We start from the raw sequence: 15,587 nt of genomic DNA on the forward strand, positions 1-15,587 counted from the left end.
ATTGCAAAGCAATGCACAGACTATTGCAAAGCAATGCACAGAGACTATTGCAAAGCAATGCACAGACTATTGCAAAGCAATGCACAGAGACTATTGCAAAGCAATGCACAGACTATTGCAAAGCAATGCACAGACTATTGCAAAGCAATGCACAGAGAATATTGCAAAGCAATGCGCAGAGACTATTGCAAAGCACTGCACAGAGACTATTGCAAAGCAATGCGCATAGACTATTGCAAAGCAATGCACAAAGACTATTGCAAAGCAATGCACAGACACTATTGCAAAGCAATGCACAGACTATTGCAAAGCAATGCACAGAGACTATTGCAAAGCAATGCACAGACTATTGCAAAGCAATGCACAGACTATTGCAAAGCAATGCACAGAGACTATTGCAAAGCACTGCACAGAGACTATTGCAAAGCAATGCGCATAGACTATTGCAAAGCAATGCACAGAGACTATTGCAAAGCAATGCACAGAGACTATTGCAAAGCAATGCACAGACTATTGCAAAGCAATGCACAGACTATTGCAAAGCAATGCACAGAGACTATTGCAAAGCAATGCACAGACTATTGCAAAGCAATGCACAGAGACTATTATAAAGCAATGCACAGAGACTATTGCAAAGCAATGCACAGACTATTGCAAAGCAATGCAGACTATTGCAAAGCAATGCACAGATTATTGCAAAGCAATGCACAGACTATTTCTAAGCAATGCACAGACTATTGCAAAACAATGCACAGACTATTGCAAAGCAATGCACAGAGACTATTGCAAAGCAATGTACAGAGACTATTGCAAAGCAATGCACAGAGACTATTGCAAAACAATACCCAGACTATTGCAAAGCAATGCAAAGAGACTATTGCAAAGAAATGCACAGACTATTGCAAAGCAATGCACAGAGACTATTGCAAAGCAATGCACAGAGACTATTGCAAAGCAATGCACAGAGACTATTGCAAAGCAATGCACAGAGGCTATTGCAAAGCAATGCACAGAGGCTATTGCAAAGCAATGCACAGACTATTGCAAAGCAATGCACAGAGACTATTTCAAAGCAATGCACAGACTATTGCAAAACAATACACAGACTATTGCAAAACAATGCACAGAGACAATTGCAAAGCAATGCACAGAGACTATTGCAAAGCAATGCACACACTATTGCAAAGCAATGCACACACTATTGCAAAGCAATGCACAGAGACTATTGCAAAGCAATGCACAGACTATTGCAAAGCAATGCACAGAGACTATTACAAAGCAATGCACAGAGACTATTGCAAAGCAATGCACAGACTATTGCAAAGCAATGCACAGACTATTGCAAAGCAATGCACAGATTATTGCAAAGCAATGCACAGAGACTATTGCAAACCAATGCATAGACTATTGCAAAGCAATGCACACAGACTATTGCAAAGCAATGCACAGACTATTGCAAAGAAATGCACAGACTATTGCAAACCAATGCACAGAGACTATTGCAAAGCAATGCACAGACTATTGCAAAGCAATGCACAGACTATTGCAAAGCAATGCACAGAGACTATTGCAAAGCAATGCACAGACTATTGCAAAGCAATGCACAGAGACTATTGCAAAGCAATGCACAGACTATTGTAAAGCAATGCACAGAGACTATTGCAAAGCAATGCACAGACTATTGCAAAGCAATGCACAGACTATTGCAAAGCAATGCACAGAGAATATTGCAAAGCAATGCGCCGAGACTATTGCAAAGCACTGCACAGAGACTATTGCAAAGCAATGCACAAAAACTATTGCAAAGCAATGCACAGAAACTATTGCAAAGCAATGCACAGACTATTGCAAAGCAATGCACAGAGACTATTGCAAAGCAATGCACAGACTATTGCAAAGCAATGCACAGACTATTGCAAAGCAATGCACAGAGACTATTGCAAAGCACTGCACAGAGAATATTGCAAAGCAATGCGCATAGACTATTGCAAAGCAATGCACAGAGACTATTGCAAAGCAATGCACAGAGACTATTGCAAAGCAATGCACAGACTATTGCAAAGCAATGCACAGACTATTGCAAAGCAATGCACAGAGACTATTGCAAAGCAATGCACAGACTATTGCAAAGCAATGCACAGATACTATTACAAAGCAATGCACAGAGACTATTGCAAAGCAATGCACAGACTATTGCAAAGCAATGCACAGACTATTGCAAAGCAATGCACAGATTATTGCAAAGCAATGCACAGACTATTTCTAAGCAATGCACAGACTATTGCAAAGCAATGCACAGAGGCTATTGCAAAGCAATGCACAGACTATTTCAAAGCAATGCACAGACTATTGCAAAGCAATGCACATAGGCTATTGCAAAGCAATGCACAGACTATTGCAAAGCAATGCACAGACTATTGCAAAGCAATGCGAAGACTATTGCAAAGCAATGCACAGAGACTATTGCAAAGCAATGCACAGACTATTGCAAAGTAATGCACAGAGACTTTTGTGAAGCAATGCACAGAGACTATTGCAAAGCAATGCACAGACTATTGCAAAGCAATGCACAGACTATTGCAAAGCAATGCACAGACTATTGCAAAGCAATGCGAAGACTATTGCAAAGCAATGCACAGAGACTATTGCAAAGCAATGCACAGACTATTGCAAAGTAATGCACAGAGACTTTTGTGAAGCAATGCACAGAGACTATTGCAAAGCAATGCACAGAGGCTATTACAAAGCAATGCACAGAGACTATTGCAAAGCAATGCACAGACTATTGCAAAGCAATGCACAGAGACTATTTCAAAGCAATGAACAGACTATTGCAAAACAATGCACAGACTATTGCAAAGCAATGCACAGAGACTATTGCAAAGCAATGCACAGACTATTGCAAAGCAATGCATAGACTATTGCAAAGCAATGCGAAGACTATTGCAAAGCAATGCACAGAGACTATTGCAAAGCAATGCACAGACTATTGCAAAGCAATGCACAGACTAGTGCAAAGCAATGCACAGACTATTGCAAAGCAATGCACAGAGACTATTGCAAAGCAATGCACAGACTATTGCAAAGCAATGCACAGAGACTATTGCAAAGCAATGCACAGACTATTGCAAAGCAATGCACAGAGACTATTGCAAAGCAATGCACAGACTATTGCAAAGCAATGCACAGACTATTGCAAAGCAATGCACAGAGACTATTGCAAAGCAATGCACAGACTATTGCAAAGCAATGCACAGAGACTATTGCAAAGCAATGCACAGAGGCTATTGCAAAGCAATGCACAGACTATTGCAAAGCAATGCACAGAGACTATTGCAAAGCAAGGCACAGACTATTGCAAAACAATGCACAGACTATTGCAAAGCAATGCACAGAGACTATTGCAAAGCAATGCACAGACTATTGCAAAGCAATGCACAGACTATTGCAAAGCAATGCGAAGACTATTGCAAAGCAATGCACAGAGACTATTGCAAAGCAATGCACAGACTATTGCAAAGCAATGCAAAGACTATTGCAAAGCAATGCACAGAGACTATTGCAAAGCAATGCACAGACTATTGCAAAGCAATGCACAGACTATTGCAAAGCAATGCACAGAGACTATTGCAAAGCAATGCAAAGACTATTGCAAAGCAATGCACAGACTATTGCACAGCAATGCACAGACTATTGCAAAGCAATGCACAGACTATTGCAAAGCAATGCACAGAGACTATTGCAAAAAATGCACAGACTATTACAAAGCAATGCACAGACTATTGCAAAGCAATGCACAGAGACTATTGCAAAGCAATGCACAGACTATTGCAAAGCAATGCACAGAGACTATTGCAAAGCAATGCACAGACTATTGCAAAGCAATGCACAGACTATTGCAAAGCAATGCACAGACTATTGCAATGCAATGCACAGAGACTATTGCAAAGCAATGCACAGACTTTTGCAAAGCAATGCACAGAGACTATTGCAAAGCAATGCACAGAGACTATTGCAAAGCAATGCACAGACTATTGCAAAGCAATGCACAGAGACTATTGCAAAGCAATGCACAGACTATTGCAAAGCAATGCACAGACTATTGCAAAGCAATGCACAGAGACTATTGCAAAGCAATGCATAGAGACTATTGCAAAGCAATGCACAGACTATTGCAAAGCAATGCAAAGAGACTATTGCAAAGAAATGCACAGACTATTGCAAAGCAATGCACAGAGACTATTGCAAAGCAATGCACGGAGACTATTGCAAAGCAATGCACCGAGGCTATTGCAAAGCAATGCACAGAGACTATTGCAAAGCAATGCACAGACTATTGCAAAACAATGCACAGATTATTGCAAAGCAATGCACAGAGACTATTGCAAAGCAATGCACAGACTATTGCAAAGCAATGCACAGACTATTGCAAAGCAATGCGAAGACTATTGCAAAGCAATGCACAGAGACTATTGCAAAGCAATGCACAGACTATTGCAAAGCAATTCACAGACTATTGTAAAGCAATGCGAAGACTATTGGAAAGCAATGCACAGAGACTATTGCAAAGCAATGCACAGACTATTGCAAAGCAATGCACAGATTATTGCTAAGCAATGCACAGACTATTTCAAAGCAATGCACAGACTATTGCAAAGCAATGCACAGAGGCTATTGCAAAGCAATGCACAGACTATTGCAAGCAATGCACAGACTATTTCAAAGCATTGCACAGACTATTGCAAAGCAATGCACAGACTATTTCAAAGCATTGCACAGACTATTGCAAAGCAATGCACAGAGACTATTGCAAAGCAATGCTGAGTCTATTGCAAAGCAATGCACAGACTATTGCAAAGCAATGCACAGACTATTGCAAAGCAATGCACAGACTATTGCAAAGCAATGCACAGACTATTGCAAAGCAATGCACATACTATTGCAAAGCACTGCACAGACTATTGCAAAGCAATGCACAGAGACTATTGCAAAGCAATGCACAGACTATTGCAAAGCAATGCACAGAGACTATTACAAAGCAATGCACAGAGACTATTGCAAAGCAATGCACAGACTATTGCAAAGCAATGCACAGACTATTGCAAAGCAATGCACAGAGTATTGCAAAGCAATGCACAGACTATTTCAAAGAAATGTACAGACTATTGCAAAGCAATGCACAGAGGCTATTGCAAAGCAATGCACAGACTATTGCAAAGCAATGCACAGACTATTGCAAAGCAATGCACAGAGACTATTGCAAAACAATGCACAGACTATTGCAAAGCAATGCACAGACTATTGCAAAGCAATGCCCAGAGATTATTGCAAAGCAATGCACATACTATTGCAAAGCAATGCACAGAGACTATTGCAAAGCAATGCACAGAGACTATTGCAAAGCAATGCACAGACTATTGCAAAGCAATGCACAGAGACTATTATAAAGCAATGCACAGAGACTATTGCAAAGCAATGCACAGACTATTGCAAAGCAATGCAGACTATTGCAAAGCAATGCACAGATTATTGCAAAGCAATGCACAGACTATTTCTAAGCAATGCACAGACTATTGCAAAACAATGCACAGACTATTGCAAAGCAATGCACAGAGACTATTGCAAAGCAATGTACAGAGACTATTGCAAAGCAATGCACAGAGACTATTGCAAAACAATACCCAGACTATTGCAAAGCAATGCAAAGAGACTATTGCAAAGAAATGCACAGACTATTGCAAAGCAATGCACAGAGACTATTGCAAAGCAATGCACAGAGACTATTGCAAAGCAATGCACAGAGACTATTGCAAAGCAATGCACAGAGGCTATTGCAAAGCAATGCACAGAGGCTATTGCAAAGCAATGCACAGACTATTGCAAAGCAATGCACAGAGACTATTTCAAAGCAATGCACAGACTATTGCAAAACAATACACAGACTATTGCAAAACAATGCACAGAGACAATTGCAAAGCAATGCACAGAGACTATTGCAAAGCAATGCACACACTATTGCAAAGCAATGCACACACTATTGCAAAGCAATGCACAGAGACTATTGCAAAGCAATGCACAGACTATTGCAAAGCAATGCACAGAGACTATTACAAAGCAATGCACAGAGACTATTGCAAAGCAATGCACAGACTATTGCAAAGCAATGCACAGACTATTGCAAAGCAATGCACAGATTATTGCAAAGCAATGCACAGAGACTATTGCAAACCAATGCATAGACTATTGCAAAGCAATGCACACAGACTATTGCAAAGCAATGCACAGACTATTGCAAAGAAATGCACAGACTATTGCAAACCAATGCACAGAGACTATTGCAAAGCAATGCACAGACTATTGCAAAGCAATGCACAGACTATTGCAAAGCAATGCACAGAGACTATTGCAAAGCAATGCACAGACTATTGCAAAGCAATGCACAGAGACTATTGCAAAGCAATGCACAGACTATTGTAAAGCAATGCACAGAGACTATTGCAAAGCAATGCACAGACTATTGCAAAGCAATGCACAGACTATTGCAAAGCAATGCACAGAGAATATTGCAAAGCAATGCGCCGAGACTATTGCAAAGCACTGCACAGAGACTATTGCAAAGCAATGCACAAAAACTATTGCAAAGCAATGCACAGAAACTATTGCAAAGCAATGCACAGACTATTGCAAAGCAATGCACAGAGACTATTGCAAAGCAATGCACAGACTATTGCAAAGCAATGCACAGACTATTGCAAAGCAATGCACAGAGACTATTGCAAAGCACTGCACAGAGAATATTGCAAAGCAATGCGCATAGACTATTGCAAAGCAATGCACAGAGACTATTGCAAAGCAATGCACAGAGACTATTGCAAAGCAATGCACAGACTATTGCAAAGCAATGCACAGACTATTGCAAAGCAATGCACAGAGACTATTGCAAAGCAATGCACAGACTATTGCAAAGCAATGCACAGATACTATTACAAAGCAATGCACAGAGACTATTGCAAAGCAATGCACAGACTATTGCAAAGCAATGCACAGACTATTGCAAAGCAATGCACAGATTATTGCAAAGCAATGCACAGACTATTTCTAAGCAATGCACAGACTATTGCAAAGCAATGCACAGAGGCTATTGCAAAGCAATGCACAGACTATTTCAAAGCAATGCACAGACTATTGCAAAGCAATGCACATAGGCTATTGCAAAGCAATGCACAGACTATTGCAAAGCAATGCACAGACTATTGCAAAGCAATGCGAAGACTATTGCAAAGCAATGCACAGAGACTATTGCAAAGCAATGCACAGACTATTGCAAAGTAATGCACAGAGACTTTTGTGAAGCAATGCACAGAGACTATTGCAAAGCAATGCACAGACTATTGCAAAGCAATGCACAGACTATTGCAAAGTAATGCACAGAGACTATTGCAAAGCAATGCACAGACTATTGCAAAGCAATGCACAGAGGCTATTACAAAGCAATGCACAGAGACTATTGCAAAGCAATGCACAGACTATTGCAAAGCAATGCACAGAGACTATTTCAAAGCAATGAACAGACTATTGCAAAACAATGCACAGACTATTGCAAAGCAATGCACAGAGACTATTGCAAAGCAATGCACAGACTATTGCAAAGCAATGCATAGACTATTGCAAAGCAATGTGAAGACTATTGCAAAGCAATGCACAGAGACTATTGCAAAGCAATGCACAGACTATTGCAAAGCAATGCACAGACTAGTGCAAAGCAATGCACAGACTATTGCAAAGCAATGCACAGAGACTATTGCAAAGCAATGCACAGACTATTGCAAAGCAATGCACAGAGACTATTGCAAAGCAATGCACAGACTATTGCAAAGCAATGCACAGAGACTATTGCAAAGCAATGCACAGACTATTGCAAAGCAATGCACAGACTATTGCAAAGCAATGCACAGAGACTATTGCAAAGCAATGCACAGACTATTGCAAAGCAATGCACAGAGACTATTGCAAAGCAATGCACAGAGGCTATTGCAAAGCAATGCACAGACTATTGCAAAGCAATGCACAGAGACTATTGCAAAGCAAGGCACAGACTATTGCAAAACAATGCACAGACTATTGCAAAGCAATGCACAGAGACTATTGCAAAGCAATGCACAGACTATTGCAAAGCAATGCACAGACTATTGCAAAGCAATGCGAAGACTATTGCAAAGCAATGCACAGAGACTATTGCAAAGCAATGCACAGACTATTGCAAAGCAATGCAAAGACTATTGCAAAGCAATGCACAGAGACTATTGCAAAGCAATGCACAGACTATTGCAAAGCAATGCACAGACTATTGCAAAGCAATGCACAGAGACTATTGCAAAGCAATGCAAAGACTATTGCAAAGCAATGCACAGACTATTGCACAGCAATGCACAGACTATTGCAAAGCAATGCACAGACTATTGCAAAGCAATGCACAGAGACTATTGCAAAAAATGCATAGACTATTACAAAGCAATGCACAGACTATTGCAAAGCAATGCACAGAGACTATTGCAAAGCAATGCACAGACTATTGCAAAGCAATGCACAGAGACTATTGCAAAGCAATGCACAGACTATTGCAAAGCAATGCACAGACTATTGCAAAGCAATGCACAGACTATTGCAATGCAATGCACAGAGACTATTGCAAAGCAATGCACAGACTTTTGCAAAGCAATGCACAGAGACTATTGCAAAGCAATGCACAGAGACTATTGCAAAGCAATGCACAGACTATTGCAAAGCAATGCACAGAGACTATTGCAAAGCAATGCACAGACTATTGCAAAGCAATGCACAGACTATTGCAAAGCAATGCACAGAGACTATTGCAAAGCAATGCATAGAGACTATTGCAAAGCAATGCACAGACTATTGCAAAGCAATGCAAAGAGACTATTGCAAAGAAATGCACAGACTATTGCAAAGCAATGCACAGAGACTATTGCAAAGCAATGCACGGAGACTATTGCAAAGCAATGCACCGAGGCTATTGCAAAGCAATGCACAGAGACTATTGCAAAGCAATGCACAGACTATTGCAAAACAATGCACAGATTATTGCAAAGCAATGCACAGAGACTATTGCAAAGCAATGCACAGACTATTGCAAAGCAATGCACAGACTATTGCAAAGCAATGCGAAGACTATTGCAAAGCAATGCACAGAGACTATTGCAAAGCAATGCACAGACTATTGCAAAGCAATTCACAGACTATTGTAAAGCAATGCGAAGACTATTGGAAAGCAATGCACAGAGACTATTGCAAAGCAATGCACAGACTATTGCAAAGCAATGCACAGATTATTGCTAAGCAATGCACAGACTATTTCAAAGCAATGCACAGACTATTGCAAAGCAATGCACAGAGGCTATTGCAAAGCAATGCACAGACTATTGCAAGCAATGCACAGACTATTTCAAAGCATTGCACAGACTATTGCAAAGCAATGCACAGACTATTTCAAAGCATTGCACAGACTATTGCAAAGCAATGCACAGAGATTATTGCAAAGCAATGCTGAGTCTATTGCAAAGCAATGCACAGACTATTGCAAAGCAATGCACAGACTATTGCAAAGCAATGCACAGACTATTGCAAAGCAATGCACAGACTATTGCAAAGCAATGCACAGACTATTGCAAAGCAATGCACATACTATTGCAAAGCACTGCACAGACTATTGCAAAGCAATGCACAGAGACTATTGCAAAGCAATGCACAGACTATTGCAAAGCAATGCACAGAGACTATTACAAAGCAATGCACAGAGACTATTGCAAAGCAATGCACAGACTATTGCAAAGCAATGCACAGACTATTGCAAAGCAATGCACAGAGTATTGCAAAGCAATGCACAGACTATTTCAAAGAAATGTACAGACTATTGCAAAGCAATGCACAGAGGCTATTGCAAAGCAATGCACAGACTATTGCAAAGCAATGCACAGACTATTGCAAAGCAATGCACAGAGACTATTGCAAAACAATGCACAGACTATTGCAAAGCAATGCACAGACTATTGCAAAGCAATGCCCAGAGATTATTGCAAAGCAATGCACATACTATTGCAAAGCAATGCACAGAGACTATTGCAAAGCAATGCACAGAGACTATTGCAAAACAATACACAGACTATTGCAAAGCAATGCACACACTATTGCAAAGCAATGCACACACTATTGCAAAGCAATGCACAGAGACTATTGCAAAGCAATGCACAGACTATTGCAAAGCAATGCACAGAGACTATTACAAAGCAATGCACAGAGACTATTGCAAAGCAATGCACAGACTATTGCAAAGCAATGCACAGACTATTGCAAAGCAATGCACAGATTATTGCAAAGCAATGCACAGAGACTATTGCAAACCAATGCATAGACTATTGCAAAGCAATGCACACAGACTATTGCAAAGCAATGCACAGACTATTGCAAAGAAATGCACAGACTATTGCAAACCAATGCACAGAGACTATTGCAAAGCAATGCACAGACTATTGCAAAGCAATGCACAGACTATTGCAAAGCAATGCACAGAGACTATTGCAAAGCAATGCACAGACTATTGCAAAGCAATGCACAGAGACTATTGCAAAGCAATGCACAGACTATTGTAAAGCAATGCACAGAGACTATTGCAAAGCAATGCACAGACTATTGCAAAGCAATGCACAGACTATTGCAAAGCAATGCACAGAGAATATTGCAAAGCAATGCGCCGAGACTATTGCAAAGCACTGCACAGAGACTATTGCAAAGCAATGCACAAAAACTATTGCAAAGCAATGCACAGAAACTATTGCAAAGCAATGCACAGACTATTGCAAAGCAATGCACAGAGACTATTGCAAAGCAATGCACAGACTATTGCAAAGCAATGCACAGACTATTGCAAAGCAATGCACAGAGACTATTGCAAAGCACTGCACAGAGAATATTGCAAAGCAATGCGCATAGACTATTGCAAAGCAATGCACAGAGACTATTGCAAAGCAATGCACAGAGACTATTGCAAAGCAATGCACAGACTATTGCAAAGCAATGCACAGACTATTGCAAAGCAATGCACAGAGACTATTGCAAAGCAATGCACAGACTATTGCAAAGCAATGCACAGATACTATTACAAAGCAATGCACAGAGACTATTGCAAAGCAATGCACAGACTATTGCAAAGCAATGCACAGACTATTGCAAAGCAATGCACAGATTATTGCAAAGCAATGCACAGACTATTTCTAAGCAATGCACAGACTATTTCAAAGCAATGCACAGAGGCTATTGCAAAGCAATGCACAGACTATTTCAAAGCAATGCACAGACTATTGCAAAGCAATGCACATAGGCTATTGCAAAGCAATGCACAGACTATTGCAAAGCAATGCACAGACTATTGCAAAGCAATGCGAAGACTATTGCAAAGCAATGCACAGAGACTATTGCAAAGCAATGCACAGACTATTGCAAAGTAATGCACAGAGACTTTTGTGAAGCAATGCACAGAGACTATTGCAAAGCAATGCACAGACTATTGCAAAGCAATGCACAGACTATTGCAAAGTAATGCACAGAGACTATTGCAAAGCAATGCACAGACTATTGCAAAGCAATGCACAGAGGCTATTACAAAGCAATGCACAGAGACTATTGCAAAGCAATGCACAGACTATTGCAAAGCAATGCACAGAGACTATTTCAAAGCAATGAACAGACTATTGCAAAACAATGCACAGACTATTGCAAAGCAATGCACAGAGACTATTGCAAAGCAATGCACAGACTATTGCAAAGCAATGCATAGACTATTGCAAAGCAATGCGAAGACTATTGCAAAGCAATGCACAGAGACTATTGCAAAGCAATGCACAGACTATTGCAAAGCAATGCACAGACTAGTGCAAAGCAATGCACAGACTATTGCAAAGCAATGCACAGAGACTATTGCAAAGCAATGCACAGACTATTGCAAAGCAATGCACAGAGACTATTGCAAAGCAATGCACAGACTATTGCAAAGCAATGCACAGAGACTATTGCAAAGCAATGCACAGACTATTGCAAAGCAATGCACAGACTATTGCAAAGCAATGCACAGAGACTATTGCAAAGCAATGCACAGACTATTGCAAAGCAATGCACAGAGACTATTGCAAAGCAATGCACAGAGGCTATTGCAAAGCAATGCACAGACTATTGCAAAGCAATGCACAGAGACTATTGCAAAGCAAGGCACAGACTATTGCAAAACAATGCACAGACTATTGCAAAGCAATGCACAGAGACTATTGCAAAGCAATGCACAGACTATTGCAAAGCAATGCACAGACTATTGCAAAGCAATGCGAAGACTATTGCAAAGCAATGCACAGAGACTATTGCAAAGCAATGCACAGACTATTGCAAAGCAATGCAAAGACTATTGCAAAGCAATGCACAGAGACTATTGCAAAGCAATGCACAGACTATTGCAAAGCAATGCACAGACTATTGCAAAGCAATGCACAGAGACTATTGCAAAGCAATGCAAAGACTATTGCAAAGCAATGCACAGACTATTGCACAGCAATGCACAGACTATTGCAAAGCAATGCACAGACTATTGCAAAGCAATGCACAGAGACTATTGCAAAAAATGCACAGACTATTACAAAGCAATGCACAGACTATTGCAAAGCAATGCACAGAGACTATTGCAAAGCAATGCACAGACTATTGCAAAGCAATGCACAGAGACTATTGCAAAGCAATGCACAGACTATTGCAAAGCAATGCACAGACTATTGCAAAGCAATGCACAGACTATTGCAATGCAATGCACAGAGACTATTGCAAAGCAATGCACAGACTTTTGCAAAGCAATGCACAGAGACTATTGCAAAGCAATGCACAGAGACTATTGCAAAGCAATGCACAGACTATTGCAAAGCAATGCACAGAGACTATTGCAAAGCAATGCACAGACTATTGCAAAGCAATGCACAGACTATTGCAAAGCAATGCACAGAGACTATTGCAAAGCAATGCATAGAGACTATTGCAAAGCAATGCACAGACTATTGCAAAGCAATGCAAAGAGACTATTGCAAAGAAATGCACAGACTATTGCAAAGCAATGCACAGAGACTATTGCAAAGCAATGCACGGAGACTATTGCAAAGCAATGCACCGAGGCTATTGCAAAGCAATGCACAGAGACTATTGCAAAGCAATGCACAGACTATTGCAAAACAATGCACAGATTATTGCAAAGCAATGCACAGAGACTATTGCAAAGCAATGCACAGACTATTGCAAAGCAATGCACAGACTATTGCAAAGCAATGCGAAGACTATTGCAAAGCAATGCACAGAGACTATTGCAAAGCAATGCACAGACTATTGCAAAGCAATTCACAGACTATTGTAAAGCAATGCGAAGACTATTGGAAAGCAATGCACAGAGACTATTGCAAAGCAATGCACAGACTATTGCAAAGCAATGCACAGATTATTGCTAAGCAATGCACAGACTATTTCAAAGCAATGCACAGACTATTGCAAAGCAATGCACAGAGGCTATTGCAAAGCAATGCACAGACTATTGCAAGCAATGCACAGACTATTTCAAAGCATTGCACAGACTATTGCAAAGCAATGCACAGACTATTTCAAAGCATTGCACAGACTATTGCAAAGCAATGCACAGAGATTATTGCAAAGCAATGCTGAGTCTATTGCAAAGCAATGCACAGACTATTGCAAAGCAATGCACAGACTATTGCAAAGCAATGCACAGACTATTGCAAAGCAATGCACAGACTATTGCAAAGCAATGCACAGACTATTGCAAAGCAATGCACATACTATTGCAAAGCACTGCACAGACTATTGCAAAGCAATGCACAGAGACTATTGCAAAGCAATGCACAGACTATTGCAAAGCAATGCACAGAGACTATTACAAAGCAATGCACAGAGACTATTGCAAAGCAATGCACAGACTATTGCAAAGCAATGCACAGACTATTGCAAAGCAATGCACAGAGTATTGCAAAGCAATGCACAGACTATTTCAAAGAAATGTACAGACTATTGCAAAGCAATGCACAGAGGCTATTGCAAAGCAATGCACAGACTATTGCAAAGCAATGCACAGACTATTGCAAAGCAATGCACAGAGACTATTGCAAAACAATGCACAGACTATTGCAAAGCAATGCACAGACTATTGCAAAGCAATGCCCAGAGATTATTGCAAAGCAATGCACATACTATTGCAAAGCAATGCACAGAGACTATTGCAAAGCAATGCACAGAGACTATTGCAAAACAATACACAGACTATTGCAAAGCAATGCAAAGAGACTATTGCAAAGAAATGCACAGACTATTGCAAAGCAATGCACAGAGACTATTGCAAAGCAATGCACAGAGACTATTGCAAAGCAATTCACAGAGACTATTGCAAAGCAATGCACAGAGGCTATTGCAAAGCAATGCACAGACTATTGCAAAGCAATGCACAGAGACTATTTCAAAGCAATGCACAGACTATTGCTAAACAATGCACAGACTATTGCAAAGCAATGCACAGAGACTATTACAGAGACTATTGCAAAGCAATGCACACACTATTGCAAAGCAATGCACAGACTATTGCAAAGCAATGCACAGAGACTATTGCAAAGCAATGCACAGACTATTGCAGAGCAATGCACAGAGACTATTACAAAGCAATGCACAGAGACTATTGCAAAGCAATGCACAGACTATTGCAAAGCAATGCACAGACTATTGCAAAGCAATGCACAGATTATTGCAAAGCAATGCACAGAGACTATTGCAAAGCAATGCACAGACTATTGCAAAGAAATGCACAGACTATTGCAAAGAAATGCACAGACTATTGCAAAGCAATGCACAGAGACTATTGCAAAGCAATGCACAGACTATTGCAAAGCAATGCACAGGACTATTGCAAAGCAATGCACAGAGACTATTGCAAAGCAATGCACAGACTATTGCAAAGCAATGCACAGAGACTATTGCAAAGCAATGCACAGACTATTGCAAAGCAATGCATAGAGACTATTGCAAAGCAATGCACAGACTATTGCAAAGCAATGCACAGACTATTGCAAAGCAATGCACAGAGAATATTGCAAAGCAATGCGCAGAGACTATTGCAAAGCACTGCACAGAGACTATTGCAAAGCAATGCGCATAGACTATTGCAAAGCAAAGCACAAAGACTATTGCAAAGCAATGCACAGAGACTATTGCAAAGCAATGCACAGACTATTGCAAAGCAATGCACAAAGACTATTGCAAAGCAATGCACAGACTATTGCAAAGCAATGCACAGACTATTGCAAAGCAATGCACAGAGACTATTGCAAAGCACTGCACAGAGACTATTGCAAAGCAATGCGCATAGACTATTGCAAAGCAATGCACAGAGACTATTGCAAAGCAATGCACAGAGACTATTGCAAAGCAATGCACAGACTATTGCAAAGCAATGCATCAGACTATTGCAAAGCAATGCACAGAGACTA

Source organism: Lissotriton helveticus (genome assembly GCF_964261635.1).
Source record: "Lissotriton helveticus chromosome 1_1 unlocalized genomic scaffold, aLisHel1.1 SUPER_1_unloc_1, whole genome shotgun sequence".
In the NCBI taxonomy this organism is placed as follows: domain Eukaryota; kingdom Metazoa; phylum Chordata; class Amphibia; order Caudata; family Salamandridae; genus Lissotriton; species Lissotriton helveticus.